This window comes from Lonchura striata, chromosome 9, assembly GCF_050655825.1.
Source record: "Lonchura striata isolate lonStrDom1 chromosome 9, ASM5065582v1, whole genome shotgun sequence".
NCBI classification, from domain to species: Eukaryota; Metazoa; Chordata; class Aves; order Passeriformes; family Estrildidae; genus Lonchura; species Lonchura striata.
The window spans coordinates 3,825,346-3,849,468 of record NC_140711.1 but is presented as its reverse complement, the minus strand read 5'-3'; the positions used below and the strand labels follow the sequence as shown (position 1 = coordinate 3,849,468).

At 40.4% G+C, this 24,123-nt stretch overlaps 1 protein-coding gene across 1 annotated transcript in view; it reads right to left on the bottom strand.

Annotated features, from left to right (window-relative positions):
• Positions 1 to 1,309: 1,309 nt before the first annotated feature.
• AMER3 (APC membrane recruitment protein 3) overlaps positions 1,310 to 24,123 on the bottom strand; it is a 41,057-nt gene continuing 18,243 nt past the window's right edge. The window contains exon 3 of the mRNA XM_021555802.3: positions 1,310 to 6,406. The gene's annotated coding sequence lies outside the window, so the exon portion shown is untranslated. The remainder of the gene's footprint in view (positions 6,407 to 24,123) is intronic.

The window sequence follows — 24,123 nt, the reverse complement described above, 5'->3', positions numbered from 1 at the left end:
GTGCTGTGAGGGACAAGGGACACAGGTGCTGTAAGGGGAGGGCAAGCACAGGTGTCATGAGGGACAAGGGACACAGGTGCTGTGAGGGACAGCGGACACAGGTGCTGTGAGGGACAGCGGACACAGGTGCTGTGAGGGACAAGGGACACGGAGCTGGGTAGTCTGGTTCAAGGCAGGTCTTGGTGGCCCGAGGATCTGGGGCTGCCTTGGAGGAGCATCCCCATGGGGAGGTGAGGTCAGGCGTGAGCCTTGCTCTCCACAGCTTGGCAGAGCCTTTTGAGTTGGTGTGCTCAAAGCGCACAGGTTCAGGTGTTCAAAGCGCTTCGTGCTTCCTGGGTGCCGTGATAGAAGCTGGGGCAAAGCTGCTCAGCTGGAAACAGTTGGGGCTGTTTGTTTGTAGGAATTATGTGACAGAGGTGGAAGTGGTTTGTGTGTGGTTGGGTGAGCGCTCCGTGGGTGGGAGTCCCACATGTCGGAGAGCAGAGCAGGGTTCTGCAGCGCCAGGTGAGCGCTCCAGCCCTCCTTGTGCCATCGTGTGCTCAGCCAGAAGGTACTGAAGAGCACCGTGGATTGTTATCTGGTACCTAGCAGACTGCCTGGTGTGTGTTTTATGGTGTTTTGTTAATTTCTGTAGTGACAGCAACATGCCTTTCTTTGTTCTATGTGTGTTAAACAAGATGCTCCTTCTTAATGCATCATCAACTGAGTCATATTCCTTTCATTTTCATTATTATTGCCTTCCTCATTACTCAATATACACCTTCAAAAGGATCCCTGATAGGAATATGTAGGTTTGTACTTTCTTGCACTTGTATGACTGCTGTTGCATTTCAGGTTGTGCCAGCTTTCATTATATTGGTGTTCCATCATGGAAAAACTGGGCTCCTTCCTTCCCTTTCTGCAATTTTCTACTTAGGAGCATTAATGCAGGGTTACAATTATGCTAACATTAAGCAAATTGTTAAAAGGACTTTAAAAGTCTTTGTAATTGAGTGACAGATACGACTGAATCAATTTAAATATTCAATATAAGACTATCAGGATAAGATTACAGTATTTTTATCTTGATATTCTGATTGTTGCAGTGATGATTGACTGATAAGGCAGTCCTATACAGAGGAGAAGAATTAGAGAAGTGAATTTTGCTTTTTTATCTCTTTGATATAGGCTGGGGGTTTAAAGAAAATAAATTATTCATAAGCAGTAGGAGGGGTCTTTTTTTCTGAATAAAGAATTTACAGATTGGAAAGAATAATCCGATAACATCATATAAAACAATAATGTGATATTGACTAGAGACCAAACAACGTTGAATCCAAGTGACTTTAATATGCAATGTAGAATATGGTAACTAAAATATAATACATAAAGCATATGTACATTAGATATGACATATGAAAAATAATTAACAAAATAGGTTAAACAGCATATAAATGCATGTATCTTAGTTACATAATAAACCATGTTTGTACTGAAACTTTATTAATCTGCTACTCAGATTTTCAAAAGGTACCTGCTTGAGATTTCTTCCCTATTCTTGAACTTAAGTTTGCACAAATCTTTTTTTAAAGTGTGTTTATACACACTTATTATTATTATTTTATATATATATGTACCATGCATATACATTGTTGATCAAGAAGTTTTATTCTTTTCCTTAAGTAGAAGTCAGAATATGTAATATTGTTCTCTCTTAAATATTCCTCATTTACCTGCAACTTTATTGTGCATCCTGTGCATTTACTGTAAAATGTCAGCATTTCCAAAATCCTGCCACCAAATGTTCCAGCTTACTGAGAACAATGGAATATTATGAGTGAAGCAAAGTATTGCTCTGGGGCTTGTGCCTAAGTTCCCATCCTTTACATCTGACTGGGATACCTGACTGCTGTTTTAATACTTTGCTTTTGGAAGGAACACTTACATGACAATTCATGTATTTCTTCCTACATTTTTTTCAGACAATTTTACTAGTATGAGATTATTTGCACTGCAGTTTTTTAAAGGGGTGAGTGCTCTCTCCACTCATAGCAGCACATGTGGGTTTGTTAAGGGTACTCAGGTACCTGGTCTTTGTACTGGGAATTCAATGAATTCTGCATTAAAAGAAGGAATGTCAAGAACTGATGTCTCGAGGAGAATATAGTTTTATTTTAAATAATTTTTCCAGAATAATTTTTCTTACATTTTGATGAACCATAAGATGAGGGGAGGGGGAAACCCTCTCTTCCTTTTAGGAGGTTGTCTTCAGCATAATGGTATTATTATTTTAATTATTATTCTGATCTTTGTCTAGACACAACCGGTCACTGCTTCCAGTCTTGCAAAATCAGGACAGGAAGTAGGTGAACAGTTTCATGCAAGCTGCTTTGAAGTTTTGTACCCACAAAAATCTGAAAAAGTTTACATATTTAATCTTAAATTTTCTGTTACATCATTTGAAAAGTTAAAAAAATCCATCTAACACCAAAGGGGAATGACAGTATGTTAGTCTGAATGCAGGTGAAGAAAAGTGCTCTCACAGCTACATACTGCATGAGTTATTGAATACTTACGTGCAGTGAATATTTAAAATTCATATTAATTTCACCAGCCTGTCTTCATTTGTTAAAGAGGTGTTGCATGGCTAATATAACAAGTTTAAATAAAAGATTCTCCTTTAAACTCATGTACAGACAATCTTAGTAAGACCTTATTTAATACAACCTCGAGGAAGGGAATTTTCCATTGGTTCTTTAAATTGAGATTTATTAAGCCCTGAAGATTTTTTGAGCTTTCCCCAACATTGCATCAGCAACCATTAAACTCCACTGGGAGAACCAGAACAGACTAGAACATACTACCCACAAGCATTTTTTCCATGGTGTGTAATGCAGATCCACAGTTTTCTTTTGGCAGCATGGATTGAACCCAGGAGCTTAGAGTGTCATGGTGCAAGTGTGAGGAGGCTGCACACAGCAAGATCACTACCCTGAACTTCTGGAGAGCAGATTTTTGCCTCTTAAGGAGGGATCTGCTTGCTAGGATACCATGAAATAAAGCCCTGGAGAGAAGAGGGGTCCAAAAAAGCTGATTGATATTCAAAGGTAATCTCCAAGTTCAGGAAAATGCAACCCTAAAAAGAAGAAATTACGTAAAAAGGCCAGGAAGCCTGCACGGATGAACAAGAAGATCCTGAACAAACACAAAAAAAATAAGTCAATGAGGATGGAAGCAAGAAAAAGTCTGGTAGCAATACAGAGAAATTGTCCTCACCAGCACTGTCCAAGCAGACAGGGATCAGGTGAGGAAAGTTAAAGTCCTGATAAAATTCAATCTGGTCAGGGACATGAAGGGCACCAAGAATAGCTTCCATAGGTATGTCAGCGATGAAAGAAAGATTAGGGAAACAATGAGCCCTGTCTGGAAGGAAGCATTATGCCTGGTTACTCAGGATGCAGAGAAGGCTGAGTTGCTCAGAACTTTTTTCATTGGTTTTCACCAACAGGTGTTCCAGCCACACTGGCTGAGTCTCATAGGGCAAAGGCAAGGACTGGGAAAATGAAGAGCTGTGCACTGTAGCAGGAGATCATGTTCAAGAACATCTAAGCCACCTGAAGGTGCAAAGGAACATGGAATCTGACAAGATTCATTTGCAGGTCCTAAGGCAAGTAGTGGAAGAAGTGGATGAGCCACTATCAATCATATTTGAGAAGTCACAGCAGTCCAGTGAAGTTCCCAATGATTGTAACAGGGGGAACATAACACTCATCCTTAAAAAGGGAAAAAAAGGAGATTTGGAGAACTACAGACCAGTCAGTCTGTGACCAGCAAGGTCATGGCACAGATCATTGTAGAAACTGTGCTAAGGCATGTAGAAAACATTGGAAGTGATGACTTCACTGAGGGGCAAATCATGCCTGACAAATTTGGTGGTGTTACAGCACTAGTGGATGAGGGGAGAGCAAGTCACATCTATGTGAACCTGTGCAGAGCATTTGACCCTGTCCCACGTGACATCCTTGGCTTTTAACTGGAAAGTGGAAGGACCACTCAGTGGGTATGGAAGTAGCTGGGTGGTCATGCTCAAAGTGTGGTGGCCAAAAGCTTGATGTCCAATTGAAGAGTGACAGGGGACATTCCTCCAGGGCTGGCTTTGGGACTGACCCTATTTAACATGGATAGCGGGACCAAGTGCAACTCAGCAAGTTTGCCAGTGACACCAAGATATATGGAGCAATCAACATGGTGGAGGGAAGGGATGCCATCCAGAGGGACCTGGACAGGCTATTTATGTCAATGCTGAACCTACGTAAGAGCACTAAAAGTTATCTGTCTTGTCTGCACCTTTTCCCTCTGGTTTGCAGACAGCAGCAGGCGAGGCTGGTTAGCTGTTACAGATGAGCTGGGCTTAGAGGGAGAAGAGCAGCAGCTGGAAAGACACCCTGGAGGTAAATAAAGTTAGACAAATCATTTGTTGCTCTGTGCCTGTAGGGTGGGAAAAAGAATAGTCTCCACTGAAATACTGTCTCCTTTAGTATGTGGGAGCACGATTACTTTTTTCTTCCTGTTGCCTTTGTTTTCCTCCATGAAGTCAGTTACTCAGCCTGAAACCCAGGGAAGAGATGTTAGTGTGCTGCAAGGAGAATAAATTCTGCCTCGAGGTTCTGGGCTCTTCATTACAAGGGATGGTGGTGAGCTGAAGGAGGCTACTGTGGTAATTGCAAAAGGAAAGGGATCACTTGTGTGAGGAACAATTAATTCTTGTGCACACTGTCTATTGCTGGAATATTAAGCCCTATGTTTATTATTATTTGGTTAGCTCAATTCTAATATATCTCTTAGTATTTTAGGGGAAAATGCCTGTATGACGAATTCCTTGGCATTTCAGGCTTTTGTAGGTTAAATGACAATTTCAAAGCAGTCTTCAGAAATACTGTTGTGTTCCATGAAAGAGGGTCTTAGATGCTTATAATCTATATTTTCAGGAGATACTTAAAACGAGTACATTCTCAAAGTTGATTTATGCTGGCAGTCTTGGAGCATTGGAGAGGGAAGCTTTCCTCTTCATAAGTGTCGAGTAATACTGAAAAAGCTCCATAGCTAGGGGAAGTGATTTCACTTTATAGCTTCCTAGTCCTGCTATATCATGCATTTTAAAACCCAGATTCTGCAAAATGCAGACAATCTCTTCAATACTGTCGTTATATATTCTTTACATTATTAATGATCTAAGGTAGAAATTAACTTTTGACATAAAAATTCAGGCATCTAATCTAAGGTAGTTTTCCCTTGCTGCAGTTCCCAGCCTCATATCCTTCTTCCACTTTTCCCCATGACAGCAAATCTCAGGGCAAAGATACCACCCCTAAATACTGTCCAAGGCAGGATACTAACAAAGAGGTTGTAAAGATCTCTATAAACACACCATGGCCGCAGGGGACCATTTAATCATCAGGTTTCATCTACAAAGCATAGCAGTTTTTCCCATTTATTCTCAAAATATAAGACAGCCAAGACCAGGATCAAACTGAGGTATGAAAATGACTTAAACTAACTCCAAGAAAGCCACAAAAAAAAAAAAAAAAAAAGAAAAAGAAAACTGGGTTAACAGCATATATTGTCTAGTACCTTGAGAACAGTTTTTCCATTAGAAAAGGAAAACTTCAGATAAGGTTAAGTGCAGCTGTTATGATGAATATTAAGAACTGTTTTCTCTCATTTACAATGGAATCAATTTATCTTTTTGATGGTGATTTTCACATATAACTCATTCTATTCACAATTTCTGCTAAGATAAACACACATTTTTGGACAATATAGAGTGTACTATATTCTGCTTCCTAATAATTTTTGTTTTTTAAAAAATACCTTTTCCTAGGCAGTATCTTGCCATACCAGTGTAATCTGCATTAGAACCTTGTGGCTTTGTTACCATAAAATATATAAAGCTTTTCTCTAAAATTAAAGAAAAATTAGTACAACAGGAAACTATTTTACCTCTTCATAACAGCTTCCCAAATGAAAGCTCATTCTGCACATACCTGTGTTTTAAAAATATAGTGGTATTTTCAATTGTTGTGTGGCATGATATGACAGAAGTATGCTATCATTTTTTTCTTAAACCTTATCATGACATGAATATTTTCACAATCCTACTGAACTTGGGTTTGTTTTTATTTTTAAAAAAGAGTATTAGTTACCAGCCATCTGCAACTATGGTTTAAGGGGCGTGTGGTTGTCCAGAATTCCTTAGTGTGCCTGTCATTCCAACAGACTGGCATGATTTTCTGCTGTAAAACTTCTGGTGAGATCTCCAGAGAGAAACCCTTGTTGATTCTGGTCTTGGTATAGTGTCATGGAACTGCCATGCTATGCTGTGTTGGGGGTGCATCCATTTCTAGAAACATATTCTTCAGTGTTGCACCTGCAATATAAGCAAAAACATCTTAAATGTTGGCACATTTGTTTCAGGTTTTTATTTAAAATATATTGGTGAGTGAATGAAGGAAAATAACAAAAAACACAAATAAAAATTAGCTACCACCAGAATGCAACCAGGGTCAGGTTAACTGTGACATAAGAATTTCCTGTAGTTTAGACAAACCAATCTAGGGTAACTGTACCATATGCCATCTGCATCTTCCTGCAAGTGTTTTTTTTAGCAGTAGTTTTGTCATTAGGCTTCTGAATTTTCATTAACTAAGTAAAGCAAGCCCCCAAAGTCCTTGCTGTTTCTAAAAATGTGCTTATAATTTCCCATGATTCTTTCCGGTGATGCAGTGCAATGGTTTCCCAGTCTTTTTGCAGAGGAACCTCACTTAAAGAACCAGAAGTGGAAAGCTGCAATCGGTTCTGTTTTGTTTTAATATTTTCCTACCAACTGCAGCTTTCCCATTGCCCCTCCTACCCAACCCAGACTTGTCAGCTTTCCCTTCCTTTGGTTTTGTCCTGTTCCTATCCCACAACATCTCCATCTCTGCTGCTGTCACAGGCAGCAGTGGTACTAAAACAGAGCAAATACATTTGGGCAGATGAATCTGTTTCTGGTGTCATTTGTGTCCCTTTGCAGGTAGAGTCCTTCTCTCGAGCTCATCTAAATGACTCTCTTCATGGCATGGAAGGCACTGATGTAAAGAAGTCCAGGTTGAATGAGGCAGTAGAGGAAAGGATATGCCTACTCCTCCCCTGGATGGTTCTTGTTAAGCACCTGCCTAAGGAACTCCTAAAAAATATTATCAGATCAGCTGAGACAGACCTCTCCAGTGTATTGCAACTAACAGGCTCTCGTGGATGCAATTCAGGGTATGGCTCTTGCTGCACTCTTGATTTCCTTGTGCCAGCTGCAACCTCTGCCCATTGTGAGGAGCAGGTACCAGAACAGTGACTGCACAGCCTGACTGATGTAAAGGGGGAAACATGGTCACCAAAGCCATCTCTGTGGCAGTGTGAGCTTGCTCTTCCCAATTCTCAGCGAAAGCTCTGAAGCATGAAAAATAGGGTTAGAAATTCAACTGATAAAAGTCACCCCCAGGAAACAGGAAACAGCTTAGAGGTGGCTTACTTAAGTAAAAAGCAGTTATTGTCCTCTTACTATCTATATTTCATGTAACTGGAATATAATTCATATAAATTTAAGACATCATTATACTCCTTCAATACTCATTATTCTTACTCAGAAATTGATGTTAGGCTCTCCTGACCACAATCAGCTTGTCAGTGTCCCTAGGCAGTAGCAGAAATGACTCCCCAGTTTGAGCCCATGCTCGAAGTGCTGGGAATGGCTGCATTCCTGCCTGCTCTGCTGACCCAGGCACGCTTCCCAAGCAAGGAGGAGGCCTAATCCTTTGAGAATCCCAAACACAAATCCTGCAGCAGTACTTGGCAGGCCAGCACGGGAATTGGTGATATTCATAAGCTTGCTGCAGTTTGTTTGCCTTGATCTGGAGGCTGTTTTTCCACGGGTTAGAAGGCACTGATGAAGCAGTTTCCCCCTGTCGCACTGTGCGGAGCTGAGCGGATTTTCCCTGCGGAGCCCAAGCGCAGCACTGCTGGTGGAGCACTGACCCCTCGCGGCTGAGCTGCTGGGTCCGAGCTGCAGCGTTTTTATAGAGCCGATACATTTTGTGATTGGGCTTTCCATGACAGGATGGATGAGGCCAGGTCGACTGCAGTGAGGAGTTTGTCAAGCTGGCTCCCAAGTTGCACAATTTCTACAATTTTTTTGCTTAGAGGAAGAGTTTCTTCGCCGTGTCAAGTCTTTAAGGATGCTTGCCTAAAGTGAGGGGTTTGGCACCTGAAAGTCCCCATGTAACCTGAATGATGGCAGTTCCTGAAAAAATCAAAGAATATGAATATTTCTGGACAAATGTTATGAAAATTTGCTAAATGCGAAGATCTTCTTGAGCTGTTTGGATCGCTGTGCTTCCTTCTGTTAAGGGTACTCGGCGAAACTCCCGGTGTGTGCCCTGTCATCAGAAAGGTGTTTCTGCCAGTTTGTTAAAGCAATGTCATTTACAGATCTCTAAAGCCCCATCTGCTATGAAAAATCATGCCAAAGCTCTGTCACTCTGGTGAAATAAATGTCATCCATTTTACAGTGAAGTAAGTAAAAAACACGAGGTAGTCACATGGTTATTCACAATACTAAAGTCAGCATCAAAGCTGGTAAAGAACATGAAATTTCTGAATGTGTGTTCCCTGCTCTGGGCCCTGGGAGATGCTGCTACACAGCCCAGAGGACAGCAGACAGTGCAATGGCTCTGGCAGCAATTGTGGAAAATGTCCACCATACAGGTTTTACCTAACAATCTGAGTTTAAATGAACTCAAAACTCTGCCTGTAATCACTGAAGTCTGAAAACATCTGTGAGCATCTCGGCCTTCACAAGAATACAGAACGGATTTTGACAGTACAAGGTTCCATGTTCACATGTTTACAGCTGTGCCAGCCGGCGCAGGTGAACATTGCTCTGGCCCCACAAAGCCCAACATGAAGGATTTTAATGATATGCAGGTGTCCCGTTCTATGCAGCAGTGTCAGCTGGTGAGCACGAGGTGGCACAGCAGAACAGCAGTAGGGGAAAGAAGAGAGAGCTGCAGCAGAGTCATGGGAAGGTCTGGTAGCTGAATTTTCAGGTCCTGACTGTGTGTCTGGCAATTGCAGCCTGTAAGTTCCAATATCATCATCGCTACTAAGTCCTGTTCTCTCACAGAATGCCTGATTTTTTACTAGTTCCTAGGTAGCAGCCCAGTCATTCCATCTGCAGATTCCCTAGAGTTTATGATGAATATCAGCTCTGTCCTGACTGGCATTATTAAATGACTCAGTTCCTGAGCTGGTCCCCTTTTATGATGAAGTTTTCATGACATCTCCACTCTACCTGCAAATTAAAACTGGGTGATAGATCCAGTGATGTTCAACTCTCACTTCCTTCCTCCTAAAGTCATATTTGATGTTTTTTCTCTTTTTTTCTGCTGTGACTTTTTATCATTTTAATTTATAAGCCTTGTTGTACAGACTTTGAACACTGAGCCTTTAAGGCCAGAAGGGATGTTTTGCAAGATCAATTGCTCGTGTGCCTAAGGAAATCTGTTTAAAAAATATTTGATGCAGCCTTTGCTGGAGAGAAGAGTGTCTTGGGAGTTATTAGTGTCAGGAGCAAGTTAGAATGCAGGGCCACTGTCCCCATAAGGGCTTGGTTTGCAGAATCTTGCATTGTAAGATTTCTCCTTCTCTCATCTGGGACAAATTGAGAGTGAAGAGTGAGAATTGAGACTGATTGGATGAGTGAAGTTCAACATGTATTGATGGAAGATTGGACTATTATGGACATTCCAAGCTGGAGAAAATCTGCTGATTGCAGTGGAAGAGGAACAGAAGAAGCTGATTCTAAGTCAAGAAGTCTGAATTGAAAGCTAAATAACAACATCAGTTAAGAGATGAATAAAGACTTCAGTGCCCCCCACCTCTGCCCCACCACTACCACCCCCCCAAAGAAAAAAAGCTGATCAACTTAGTAGACATTGGGAGTGGGAAACTGAGGCAGGCCCTTTGCAAGAGCCGTTTCTACCATGAGGGAATGCCCTGAAGCATTCGTTGTCTAGCCTGGTCATTGAACTGCTGTAACCTTGATGCCAAGGTTATTCAACAGCTGTGCTATCATGCAGAGCTAATTGCCCCGGCTGGTTGTGTAGATTGACAGTTAGCTGGGAATCATATGGAATGATTTTCAGATGGGGAATATGCTGCCTTTCAAAAGTTTCAATATTATTTGTGAAAATTCAGTTTTACTGGAACAATAAAAGATGCTTCCAGGAAAACAGAAAAAAATGCCTCACTACCTAGAAGATTTTACAGTAGAACAGAAATTATCATAATCAGCATGCACAGAACAGAAAGATATTCTATCTTAATGGTATGCTGTGGAGATATGCAAAAACTCCCTTTCCATAAAAAAAAGCATTGTTTTAAAAATCGTAATCATGAATTGGCCTGATTTTTAAAAAATGGAGGGGTTTTATTTTCCAGTCACTTCAGTTTCAGGGCACATACCATTTCAGAATGGCACCTTGAGCACACTACTGCACACTAACAAAAATAAGTAGCTATTTCTATTCAAAAACATATTTTGTAGGAAATTCCCAATACTACTGGGTTGTATTTCAATCCTGTTGAAGACTGACCACTCACATAGAAATACTGCAGCTGTGCTGGTGCTCCATGAGCTCAGAGGATCTCTCTGTAAGGGACAGAGGCCCTTGATGCTGTAATATTGTATCTCTGCACTCTATGCAGTTTTGTTTCCTTGTGAAACTCAAATTCTCAGTCTGTGTCAGAATGAGCTTTAGAAAAAATCTATTTCATGTTCCCTGTCCTCTTCCAATTTTTATATGCCACTCCAGAGGTTTTAAGAAGCCCAAGCAGTGTTTTCCAGGTAGAGGCTCCCCCATGGTTCAAAGGCCAGGACTGCTCTACAGATTTTGTGTTGGCAGAGTTATGCACAGATCAGCACCTGGTGTGTGACCTGACAAATAGTTATGTTGTCAGAAGTTACTTGTGCACAAAAAAACAACTTGTCACTCCCAGGTAATCAAGATGTTATAATGTAAAAACCTTTTTTCACTGTTATAAGCTGCATCTGCATTGAAATGCTGTGCCAGCACAATATACTGCATTATATTATAATACATGATCCTGTGCTGACAACGCATTCTGAGTGTGGACCTGGCCTAACTTGCTAGTTCCTTCTTTCCCTGAGCTACACAATAGAAAAGACACAGAAAGCAAATAAAGACCAAGCCTCTTTAACTGCTTCTTGCTGGAAGAACAGTCCTGTAATAGTAACATGGTCCTTGGCTGTTCTCTAGTTCTGAAAAGTTTGTGTCTGACCCCGTAACTCAGTGACAAACTGCAAGTTTTATACCACTCTAGCCCCTTTTCCCTGCTTTTCTTAACTACATCACATGTGGCTTATCAGAAACCAGTGTTCTCTTCCTTCGTGATGACATTCTTTCCATAAAACTTTGTATTACTTCAGACCCATAGTAAAAAAATTCAGAGCAGAAAATTTGTTAGATTAAATATTTTATGAGCATGTGAACAAATGAAATAATCAGAATGTGATAAAATAACTGAATTTCTCTTCATTTTTTTCTTTGTCTCAAGTGGCTTGAATAACATCCTTCTTAAATGCTGTCTCTGAGAGAAACAGTGTGTGAGCTCAGTTGTGCTTTCATAAATACCCAATAATCCCTGCAAGTTAAAATATCATCACATGCTTACTGCACTTGATTATGAAGGCAGGGACAGACCATCAGAATTTGTCTTTAATCTCTAATTCCAAACAAAGTTTGCTGTTCTGCTGTCTGCAGCTTCTTCCTGTCCTCATTGTCTGCTTCACAGCTCACTTTCAACCTCTGAGTCAAGGTCACAGTCTGAAAATCAATTTTCCATGCCTCCATTACGCCTTCCTCAACCTTATTTCTTTTCTTATCTCTCTCACTGAAAGAGCTGCCTACACAGCTAAGGTTGAAGCATGAGACAAATTCACATGTGCAAAATCTTAGCCAAATAGGAAGCCTATAATGAAATAATCTGTAAATAATCTCTGTCCCAGCTATCAAGAGCCTTTCAGATTATTTATATTGGATAGTCATTTAAATCTCGTCAGTGCTGCATTGTGCTGCTGTTGATTGAAATGGTAATGAATGCAATACAGTCTCTCAAATGGTTCATTTTTTAAAAAAATGCATCATTTACAGGCAGTTAGCAGTGTTCAGTTGCATCTGGCTCATTGATTGCCAAGTACAAGTTGGCTGTGTCTGCAGGGCACAGTCAGTCTGGCTTGCTACGGACCCTATGTCATCTTTGTGTTTCAAATCTATGGTGTATTTGCTGACTTGCTAAAGTTAGGGTCAGCAAACAAGCTCCCAGCAACCAAGAGTAAGTAGGAAACTGCTCTAAGTATGTTTGCAATTAATTGTTCTGAGCCAATTCTTTTTCTTCTGCTCTTACAGCCCATCTTGTAAGTCACTGCACTGCTCTGACTCAAAATTCTCTGTCTGTTCTCATATGCAGGCTGTGTCTGCATCTGTTTTATTCTGTGCATAAAATCCTTTTATCCACATGTCTAAGGCTGTAGCTCATGTTCTGTTTATATTACTTCTAAGGTATCAAAATTTGTCTTTCCTCTGTCCTTTCTCTGATAAGCACAGTCTTGCTTGTTCTCATCTACTCAGAATACTGTCATTTGGAATCAGTATTCTTCTGTCTGATTATGCAAACCCAAATACGTGTTACTTTGTGTGTTTTCCCTCATTTATCTTACTCTGTAAGATCCATGATTTGGTAGTTGACGCCCTTTCCAAGGCTTCTGTGGGCCAATCTCAGCCTGACAGTTGTATCCTAGTCTACTTAAATACTGATTCTTGTTTATGATTAGTCAACAATCAGTGTCTGCCCTCTGTCCCTGTTATACTTCCAATGAAGAAATGTAATGTTCTGTTCCATGGGGCTTCCAGCGTTTGGAAGTCCATTCCTAAAGGTATGAAAACATTGATGACACTTCAAATTCTGAAGGGTCAAAGGGTGCTCTCATTTTTCTTGTACTGTTCCATTTGTCTGTATCTATTTGTGGGTCTTTGTTTTGCATTGTCATTTCCAGACATCATTTCTAACCCTTTGGAGAACATCCCCAAAACTTGATCCTGATTTATACAGCATTTAACATGTGAGGAGAAGGACAGTAAAGGCTAGGAAGTCATACATTTAGGTCTGGAATACATGGTTATGGCAGCAACAGAAATGGTTACATGATCCTTATTCTTTGCTCCCACAAAACTGAAATTGCAATTGACTTTTGCCTGAAGATTTTCTATGGTCAACTTGGTACTAGAGTTTACAAAATCCTCCTCATTTTTACCTCTTAATGCATTTATAAGGCTTATTGTGTGTTTTGGTCGTAAACAACCATTATATAGGTCTGTATTAAGTTTTTGTTAAGCTTCACTAGAATGGAAATCTACATGAAGCAGTGATGTGTCACACAGGGGAACAAGAGTTATTTTCCATCTGGAACAGTTCCAGATGTAAAATGAATTCTTACACTCTCGGTAACAAATTAATATCACTTCCTCCTATTGAAGAAGGCTGGACAGCAATAAATAGAGCTAAAGAGACATTGCCAAATATTACATGAAAATTTATTGGCTTCATTTTGAGCCATGATGAAATAAGGCAAATAATTTACTTTTTCTGCCCTAAAACATGCTGGGTTATACAGAGTTTAAACCTAAGGATGTAAAAACAAAATGGAACCATTTCTAGTACAGAAGATCAGCTGACTTGTCAATCCTTTAGCAGAGGAGTAATACTGACTGGGACAGCCTGTCATACTGGGTAGGAAATACTTTATTCCAGAAACACATGAGCAGGTTCAATTTCTACCAGAACCCCTCAGTCTGACAGAATGGGAAGGTCTACAAAGATACCAGCAGCTGCTTGGTGCTAGGGTGACATGCACCTCTTCTTTGGAGAGGTCTGAAAGTTCATCTGTCTTTCTAGTATCAGTTCAGTTTTTTGTGCCACCCTTGAGAAGAGATAGTGCCTGCCTGTGCTCAGAGGCTCTGGAATCCTCCTGAAAAGGTTTCTCGACATGCTAATCTTTTCCAAAGAAGACAACCATACTATTAGAGAAAATTACACTCTCAGAGGGATTTATTAGCAGACAAAAAAGCCTTGCTAAGTTATTTTTCTTGCAGATGCTTGATTCACATATTGCAAGAAAGGTAGACCAAGGAAGTCATCTGTGCCCTGGGGCTTTCAAAACTGTTGTGGTGTTTAAGAAGCAATTCTTCAAAAATGCCTCTGTGGAAGTAAAGCTAAAGAGATCAGGTGGATTTATTAGATGACGAGATCTGATCCAGGCAGCCCAGGTTTGACATTTTTGGCAGGCATCCAAATTATAGCACCATCCAAACTGGTAAAAAATTGACTCTGAGGGAAACACTGCTGTCATCAGACCCTTGACTTCTGTCTGTGGTGCTCTGGAGAGAGTGCCTGTCTCAGCACATGGATTTGGATCCAGGTAGGGGAACAGTACCTGAGGAGAGGCTGAATTGGGGCACAACCTTTGTGACCCCTTCAGACCAGCCTAGCTGAAGCTTGTTCAGCTCCACAGGCACTGCTGAGAGGTCCCAGTTCTTTACTATCCAGGGCAGCCTTGGCAGCTGGATTTTATCTTTTTGGTCCTCAGCAAAGTCAGGCATTGAGGACCCTACTGTGCAGTTTTCCTTTATGCTTCTGCCAGTTTAATTTGTTTCACTTGCAATAGGAATATTTTCTTCAGTTGACCCTCCCTCACCTGGTAACTGTGTTTCTAAAAACATGTCACATCTTTGACCTCCTAACAAAGAGCCAACGCATTAAAAATGCACGAGGCCCTTGTGATGGGGGGCAGCTGAATGGCTGCATTAGCACCAAGGCTGAATTATTGATAGAAGGGGTGACTTTTACTTTCCTTTTAGCTATTGAATAATAGATTAAAAGCTACTCAATAAGATTATTTTTATTACTCACATAAATTACTTGTTCAGTTAAGAAGAGTGAGGAGAACAAATGAAAAGCACCCTGGGGTGGCAAATACGTTAAACTTCTTATGTTCTAGAATATTTATTAATTTTAGATACATTTTCAAATAAATGTTTTGATTTAACAGAAGTAATAAGGAATGTTTTGTAGAGTTCAGGAGACAGGAATAGACTGTTTTTTATTATACTCTCAGTGAAACTTATGAATAGAGAACTAATGTGTCCTGTATTAGCTGGTGCCCATTCTAACCCAAATAAGAAGTGTTATTTAACAGCTGAAATTGCCAGACTGACTAATACCTACTCTTTAGAATTGTGATGTTATTGAATCCCTCATGTGAATCCCTATATGTGATATGCCACACTGAGCTGTCATCATCTATGTAGTCCCAGAAAAATAATAACTTTGTTTGGTTTTGTTTTTCCTATTTAATTTGGAGACAGTAAAAATATTGCCCATTAACTCTTTTCAGGGATTAGTAATTTGTCTGGCTTTCTACACAGCTTTTGGCTCTCCTGGCTGGTTATTACTGTGGCCAGCAAGGATTCTGCTGCAGATTTCTTAAGTCAGTCAATTCCTACAAGGAGGTATTAGATGTCATGGTTGCCTACAATTTGGAATACACAGTTACTTCTGCATTTCCACTTGTGCTACCCTCCTGCAGGGCTGAATGATGTTGCTTTTGAACTGGACAACTCCTCTTCTGTCAGTTTTGAAATAATTTCAGCACAGACTCAGCAAGTATCAGGTAGTCTGGCTGGGCAGTTTTCTACTTACATCCCTGTGGCAACAATTTAAAAAAGAGGAAGAGCAAATTTCCTTTAACTAAAGTAATTAAAAATAATTTATTACAGCTTCTGAGGAAAAGCAGAACTTTCAAAATAATGCATTTTCATTCTTCTGCTGGTATTTTATTAGCCAAAGAACCAACAGTAATACAGCCACCAGTATTGCTTCATATAAGTACCACAAAATGTTATGGTTTAGTCATGTTAGGCATTGATTTAGAACCCACTCAAATCTCTGAAAAAATCCCATGGACTTGTAATAGTCTCTGCAATATCTGTTGATGGGAGGCATTCCATTAAATACAGAAGCCAAGATTGGATTTATGTGGAATTGTACCTGTCAGCAGCCACACAGGGCAGTTTCCTTACAAATTCCCTAGCTGACAGGGAATAAACAATTACAATGCACCTCACAAGGCAATCTCCCTGGATGACAGCCTCAATATCCAGCTCCAATCCCCACACACTTTCAGATCATGAGTTCTCTACAGGGATGGGAGGGTTTGGTGAATTTTGTGATGCTGAAGACTGGTAGGAAGAGAAGGAAGGCAGTGGGAGTTCACTGTGAGTAAGCTACTGAGTGTCTATTCAAGGGTAAACCAGAAATATGTACCACTAACCTACTTAGTGCTGAAAGTCTCCATACTCCATTATTGATGAGCTGATCTACTTAATGCCCTCCCTGCTGCCTGCAGTTAGCTCAATAGCAGGATGATTTTGACTATTCCTCCATTTCTTTTATTAATGTAATTAGATTTTCCCTGTTTTATGGCCTGATAGTTTAACCCAATGGAATATGTAGAGCTGAAATATATAAGCTGAGTCAGCATTTTAGATCTGCTTTTAAAAGCTAAATTTAGGCACACAAGACTGTAAATTTTAGTCTTCATGGTCTGATAAGATCTACAAGAAAAAACCTTGAGGGTGCTAAAGTCTTCGAGTGCTTTAAGCTTGCAGTTTAGAACTGATGCATTTTAGCGTTTTTTTGAAGACAGCTTCTGCAGGATTCTGAAGTATTGGCATTGTATTTTTGCCCTTTTTTGGTATTGTTAGTCAAAATCCAGCAACAGATCAGGTTTTTCATTGTTAAAGAAACACGTTGTCTCTGACAGGATAAAAAGGCAAATATTCTAGGAATTTTTCACTTTTAGAATGTATTAAAAAGATCTATTTTCAAAACTTGCTTTTAGGTTCAGTATATGTCATACACATAATGAGAGAGAGGCATATAAATTACATCTTAACTAGTATAAGTGACTCTCTTCACATTGTTGAAGGAGGTGATTTTAATTTTGGAAGTTAACTTCTTTTTTTAACTGAAGCAGTGAATCTGACAAATGTAGCTGTCAGCCATGCGTGGGGTGGGGAGGAAGGGAAAAGGAAGTCTTCCTGTGCTATGTTTAGCAGTGTTCGTGACATAAATACAGCAATTGTCCTGGGCTGTAGTAATTTCTGTAAGTTTTATGATACTGTTATTTGGAACTGCCTGTATGGTTTTGTGGGTTTTAAGTAATAGCAGTCTCCTAAAGGAAAAAAATGAATTAAAGCAGTGAGTCATCTAAGATGTGCCTTGGTAAACACCTTGGGGTAGGCAAAGTGCAAATGCCCAAATTGCTTCCTTTGAGCTTTGTAACCTCTAGGTTCCTGCCAGATTAAATTGTTTGCATTGCCAGTGATGGGGTACAACAGATCACAAGGGCTGTGAACGGTGGGGCAGATTTTATGCCAAGAGATGAGCTCATTTCCCTTCCTCTTGAAGAGAAATGAGTGCCTCCTTCACACTCTGGTAGTCCTGAGTGCCACAGAACTTAAGCAATCCTTGGCTTTTCTGCCAGGTGAAAACCTCATTTAGGTAAGTTTTTCTGCAAACTCTTCTGTGGTTTAACACACTCCTCTCAGGACACCTTAAGCTTTCTTCTAATGCTAAATGTTAAACACACCATTTCTGTGGGAAGTCTGGGAGGTCTTTTTGTTAACAGTTATTACTGGGAGTCTGGTATTGGAGCAACAGATCTTGGATCTAGGCAGACTGGCTTGGATAAAGATGAAGAATGTGAAAGGTACTACTGGGGTTACTGGTTCTACTCTAAAAGCAGTTTCAACCCAGAGGGAAATTAAAAGATAGGAGCACAAGTGCAGCTGAGTTTTCTTCAGCAGCACTTGAACTATGCCCAGCACTGCACCAAACGGAGAAGACAGTATTTCTGTGTCATCTTTGCATTCCTCTTTTTCAGTCATCAGTGTAGGCTTCTCTGTACTCTCTTGTTTCAGACCCTATAGAGCTGCTCTGCCAACTGGAAATTGGCCAATATGAATGTGTGACAGAGATGTAGCCAGTTTTTGATTATACTGTTGAATGCTTTTTCCTAGCCACCCAAGTACTGCCTTGCCACACTGTCAGTCTTTGAAGAGAGCATCCAGGGGATTTATAGTCTTTAATCAATCCTAAGAATCTGTCCTGTCACTCACTATCACCTTTACTGCCAGTTAATATTGCTCATTCAGTGCTTTGTAAGAAAATATTGAATCACTGACCCGTTTTCATGTCATAATCCAGCACAGGCTGTTTTGTAGCCCTTCCCTGCCATGTCCAAAAATTAGGACACATTAGTATTGTAAACTTGCATGTCCATTAAATTATGTGAATATAGAATGGGTTGCAGCATCTGGGAAATTTAGTCCAAGGGTGCCCAGTTGCAATACAATCAGCTGAATATGGCATTCTTCTTGCTCCTGACCTTCTGGGGAAGGGAATTCTATTTGATAAAGCAGAGTACTTACACAGTTATAATTTGTGTTTAGTAAGCATTTGTATTCCTGCAGATGAATCAGCTAAAAGGCCCCTACAGATTAAAAGCCGATCTATGCAGTATATGACCATCCTGTTTTATTTAAAAGATGAAAAGTGGCTACTTAGGCATCATAACTCAGTCATGTGTCTTATTTCAAGTTCCCATTTGCATCCTCTTCAGAAAGTCAATTAAGTGGTAAAAAGAACACAGTATGCAGGAGTAAGTTTTCTATATTTTATTGCTAAAATTTCTAAAAAAACTTGGAGAAGATGAGGTGATACCATATGACACATCAGTTCCAGCAGTAGGTAGCTTACTGCAATTCCTTCATATGTCAGAAATAGAGTGGCAGCAGGACTAGAGCAGTGATTGTCCCCCTGTACTGGGCACTGCTAAGGTACCTCCAGTCCTGGGTTCAGTTTTGGATCTCTCATAATAAGAAAGACATGGAGGGGCTGGAGTGAGTCCGGAGAAGGGACCAGAGCTGGTGAAGGGGCTGGAGCACAAGGCTGATGAGGAGTGGCTGAGGGGGCTCAGCCAGGAGAAAAGGAGGTGCAGGGGAACTTTCTTGCTCTCCACAACTCCCTGACAGGAGTCTATTTCTGTCTATTGTATCTGTCTGATCATAACCATGTCTCTCTTCCTCTCTCATTTATGAGAACAGAATTACTCAGAAGTATTCTTGAATTATGGAAGGTGACTTCAGCCTTTTGAATTACTAGGAAGAAATTCCAGAATCTTGTCATTTCTAGTTGTTTGGTTTTGGTTTTTTTCTACAAATTGAGTCTAAGCCTTCATACTTTGCTATTCTTTGAAGCAAGCCTCATTGATGTGATAGATGTTTTCCAAACTTGAAACTATGATAAAAACACAACAATTCTGGTTTTGGTTAGTTCCCATGGCATAAAACACACAGGACTTTGAGAAATCAGTGAAGGACTACATGCAGTGTGCTTCACTCTTAGGTATTTATGCTCATGGAAATGCAGTTAACAAATAATGCCAAGTTACAAACAGATCCATAGTCACCACATTAGAAGTATTTGACAGTGGAGTGGAAACCAGAAATAACCCACCACTGTCCCCTTCCCATCTTGAGAAGATGGGTTTGAAGAAAACCCTGACCTTTAGTCAAAATCAGACCTGTTGTTAGCCAACATTGATTGGCTTTTCCCTAGCACTGGGTTGATCTTCAGCAAGGTTCAGTAGAAGGGAGATTAGCCTATTACCAATAAGAATTTTAAGTGTTCGAACTTTGAATAAGAGAGATCAAACAGTGGTCACAGGAAAGCAAAACTGAGTTTTCCTAAAGAAGCGGAACTAGCAACACTGCCCAATATGTAACCCAATGGACAAATCTCTACTTCTCAGTTAAACCTGGGGAAATACTAGTTCTGCCAGTTAATGAAAGGGAAATTTGAAAGCACTCCTGAAATATTGGCAAATTGTTCTAATAATGGGGTTTTACCCACTATTTTTCCAATACTCTAATATTGGAAATGTAAAGAAAATAATTAAAGTTACAGGGATCACTTTTCTGATTTTTTGGATGAACACACATTTTTTTTATTCTCACTGAGATGGATTTTTCAGGTATGCCTCAAAAACACAAAGAAATATTCTGTGTGTCAATAATTTAGCAGATTTTTCAGTTGATTATGCTGCATAGGATATTTATGTTGCTGTAGACTAAGTAGTTCCTCTAAAACATCATGAATCCCCTCTCAGAAAGCACAGTAGAACAAGGTTTTCAGTATTTGTATCACTTATTTTATGAATAGTTAGGTCTTAACTGAAGGAAGATTTTTCTTCCCAGGTGCTAGAGAAGGCTGCCTTTATGGAAGGATTTTTTTCCACCTATGAAGTGGTTTGTACTGGGCCATACTTCCTCACTGTATTGTGCTCACTTTAAATTTTTGTGTTATAGCACCCAGAGGATTGCTGTGTGATACACTAAGTGATAAATTGCTGCTAGGGGAAGTTTATTGATCCCTGTGCTGTGGATGATTGCCATAGGACGTTCTCATTTGGTAACAGAATACTTTCTATAGATTTCCTGAGCTGATTAAATAAAATCAGGATTGAGACAACAATGCCTCTGTTCAGGTTGAAGGTGAGACACTCTCGCTGCTTCAAGGCAGAGACACAATAAAGAGGAGAGCAGATGCACCAGCAAAAACATGGTCTGTAAGTCCCTTCCTGGAAGATCTTCCTGAAGCCTTGTGGCTTAGTGTCCAAACAACACACAAGCAAAGACAGAGGGAGCTGGATAATGAACTGCTCTCTCTGCAGCCTCTTTCCTGGGAGCAGGAAAGAGGCCTCCAGGTCTGCATCTCTTCCCCTCCCTGCAGAAAGGAACCAGGGCTAAGAAAGCTGAAAGAGGAGGCAGAAGCAGGGCATAGCACAATATTGTGAAGAGGATGAGTCTGACGAATAGAAGGAAGAAAATCTGGCATCATACCTTGATGGAGGATGCTCAGGGTCTACAATTGCCTAAAGGCAGATTTTTTTTTAAAATACTGTTTTTTCTGAACAGGTTTGTTACAGAGCAGTGAGGAAGTCAGTCTAAAACATATTTAGGATTCCTGTCCCTTTTTTACTTAACAATAGTTTGGTACCATAAAGGTGCAAATAAACTCATCTATTCTAAATACATTCTCTCCCAATTTCTGTTAATTTTAAATATCTTTTTAATAGCATTTTTCAAAGCTTTCATGAGTAATTAAGAAAAAAATAAAAGAAGGTCAGTGGTAGTTTAGTAACCCACTAATTCATGTAACTCAACATTAGGAGATGGCAGTTCATTGCAAACAATACTACTGTTGTCTCTGTCCTTCTAGGCAAAGAACCAGAAAACATTTCCCAGCTAATTGGAAGCTACGTGCAGCACTCTCTCTTTTAAGGCATGGAGCATCCCATCAGAAATGGCAGTGACTAACTGCAGTTATTAATAGAACCAGCCCAGGGACAAAACAATTGGGCTGCTTGGAGCACTGGGATCACTGGGCCAGAGCCCGTGCCCAGTCCATCGCACAGACAGCCCAGCACGGACAGCAATGGCATGGCTGGGCACTGAAGCAGATTGTGAACAGGGCATGTGAAAGGACAGGGCAGGGCCTGTGCTCTGTAGGGAACAGTGCTTCCCAGCAAATCCCAGCGTGGAGTCAGAGGAGACTGGTGGATGTGCAGTGACAGTTCATGCTCCGTGATCCGTGGAGTGAGGATTAAGCAGACTGCACACGCAGGGCTGGCCAAGGTGCCTCACAGTGCAAATCCATGGGAATGTGCTCTTCTGGGGTTCTGGTCTCCCAGAACTCTGACTTGTGGTTCTCAGCTGCTCTAGCAGGCCAGGCAGATGGAAGCTCTTCCATGCAAAACATGTTTGGTCTTACTGCAGTGCTCTCACAAAAGCCCCTATTTTCTTTGGTTTTTTCACTCTCCTGTTGTTTCCAGCCCACTGAAAAGACCAAACCAAGGAGAGCTGTCAGCACTTGAAGAAATCTATGGAACCCAAAACCAGATGTTTTGTTGGCTGAGGAGGACCAACTGTTTATATACTGTGTGTGTGTGTCCTGGGTATATGCAGGAAAGGGGTATGTGACCTTGAGAAGTCTAACCAAAGAAGTGCCTGTAGCCAAATTTGCTGCTTAGGTTGTTGCCAAAGTTTCACTGGTAGTTTTCCCAGCTACCAATGCTTCATAAAAATCCTCATTGCTTTTTTTAAGGTTCTAAGGTTGTAACCTTCCTTACTTGTTACCTTAGTCAGCTCAGCTACAGCAGCTGCAGCTCAGCACAGGTCTGACCACCACCTCCATTTCCAAATTCAGCCCATGGCCTCCTGGTTTGCCAAAAGGGCCAGCTGGTGTACATTGTGCATCCTACCCAAGCCAAGGGGTGCTGGCTTGCAGGGACTGTGTCCTCCCTTTGCTGATTGCTCACTGCTGGTTTGCCTGGTGCTCAGCACAGGTGAAGAGAAACCCAGCTGTGCTGTTCTGGCTCTCTCCTGCCCTTAATCCCCAAGCCTGTTCTGGGGGGCATTAGATACTTTTAGAAAAGTAACTACTTTTAAAAGTAGCTACTTTTACTGAGAAATTCTACAGGAGACTGGTTGTACCTTACAAGAATTTATCTCCAAGGCTTGAAGAGTATCAAATGGGTAAACATAATGATTCATTATTCACTGTTGAATCTCAGCATAAAGATTTTTGTGTTCCCCTAGATGAAAAATTGTAATTATAGTCTATGTGCAGCCTGATGATATATGTACATTCATTTAAGTTGCCTCACTTTCCATTCCTTTTAATAGACTGGAAGGTATAGCATTAGATAAAGAAATGGAGAAACTGGGATGTAGGTTGTTTTTAGGGTTGTGAGGTTTGGTTGTTTGTTGGTTTTGGGATTTTGGTGTTTTACCTGTGTGAGCAACTTGGAAGTTCAATTGTCTGCCTGTAGAGAATCCAAAACACATCTGAGGTCACTTTGCTACTCAGGATTAAGGCAATTATAGTATCCAATAATAGTTAATGCAATTACAGATTTTTTCATTTTCTCTTTATCAAATCAAGGGAGACAGGTCACATTTCAGTGCAGGGAGGAATACCACCCTGCTGATCTGGGAAACAGAATACAGTGTGGCTCACATGAGCATGTAAGTGATGGCAATAAGTGAAATTGATTTCTGACAAAATCCCACAGGTATTGAGAGCAGTATCCTATCAGTTTCAATCAATAAAAATTGCTAATTGTGTTTACTGGTTGTTAGGCTAAAAATTAGATACAGGACTTGACCTTACAAAAATACAGGTTCCCTAAAACAGTTAAGGCACAGAGAGGAGCAGCAGGATGGGAATGGTGTTGTGGCAGACAGTGGTGATTAATAAGGGGTAGAACCAAGCTAGAAAGAAGAATCTTTTATGGGAAAGGAATTAGAAAAGTGGAACCTTTCTTTTCTGACCATGAAATCCAGAATTTTTGAGAGTACACTGCTGAGCAGCGGTTTGTCAGTACATGGTTCTGAGGGTAGTACTGGTCTATAAAATTTTAAACAATGGCTGATTAAATAATGGAGAAAACAGAAAGAAAAAAGGAGATTTTTTTCAAGAAAACAAACAAAAAATAGGAAAATGGGAGTAAAGTATCAACATTCAATATTTAGACTTAATTTTATTTAATTTCAGTTAAAAGAAAGTTGCCTGGCCTCTGGACTTCTTTTCAAAGCTTGCTTTGTATTTGGATTATTTTTTAATATTTAAGACCTTAATGGCCCTATAATTGGGTAAGTGTGCAACATGCTGCAAGAGACACTAGTCTTTCTTTAGTAACAGTAAGCTGCCCCAGCATTTTATGTTTGCAAGGGTGGAGGGCTATTTTATTGAGCCACTGTGGGTCGAGGGCATTGCAGTTTCTAGAGAGACTGGTGGGTACAGTTTATTTATCTTTAACAATATAAAATTTTAAGTTCAGAGGTCAAGGGT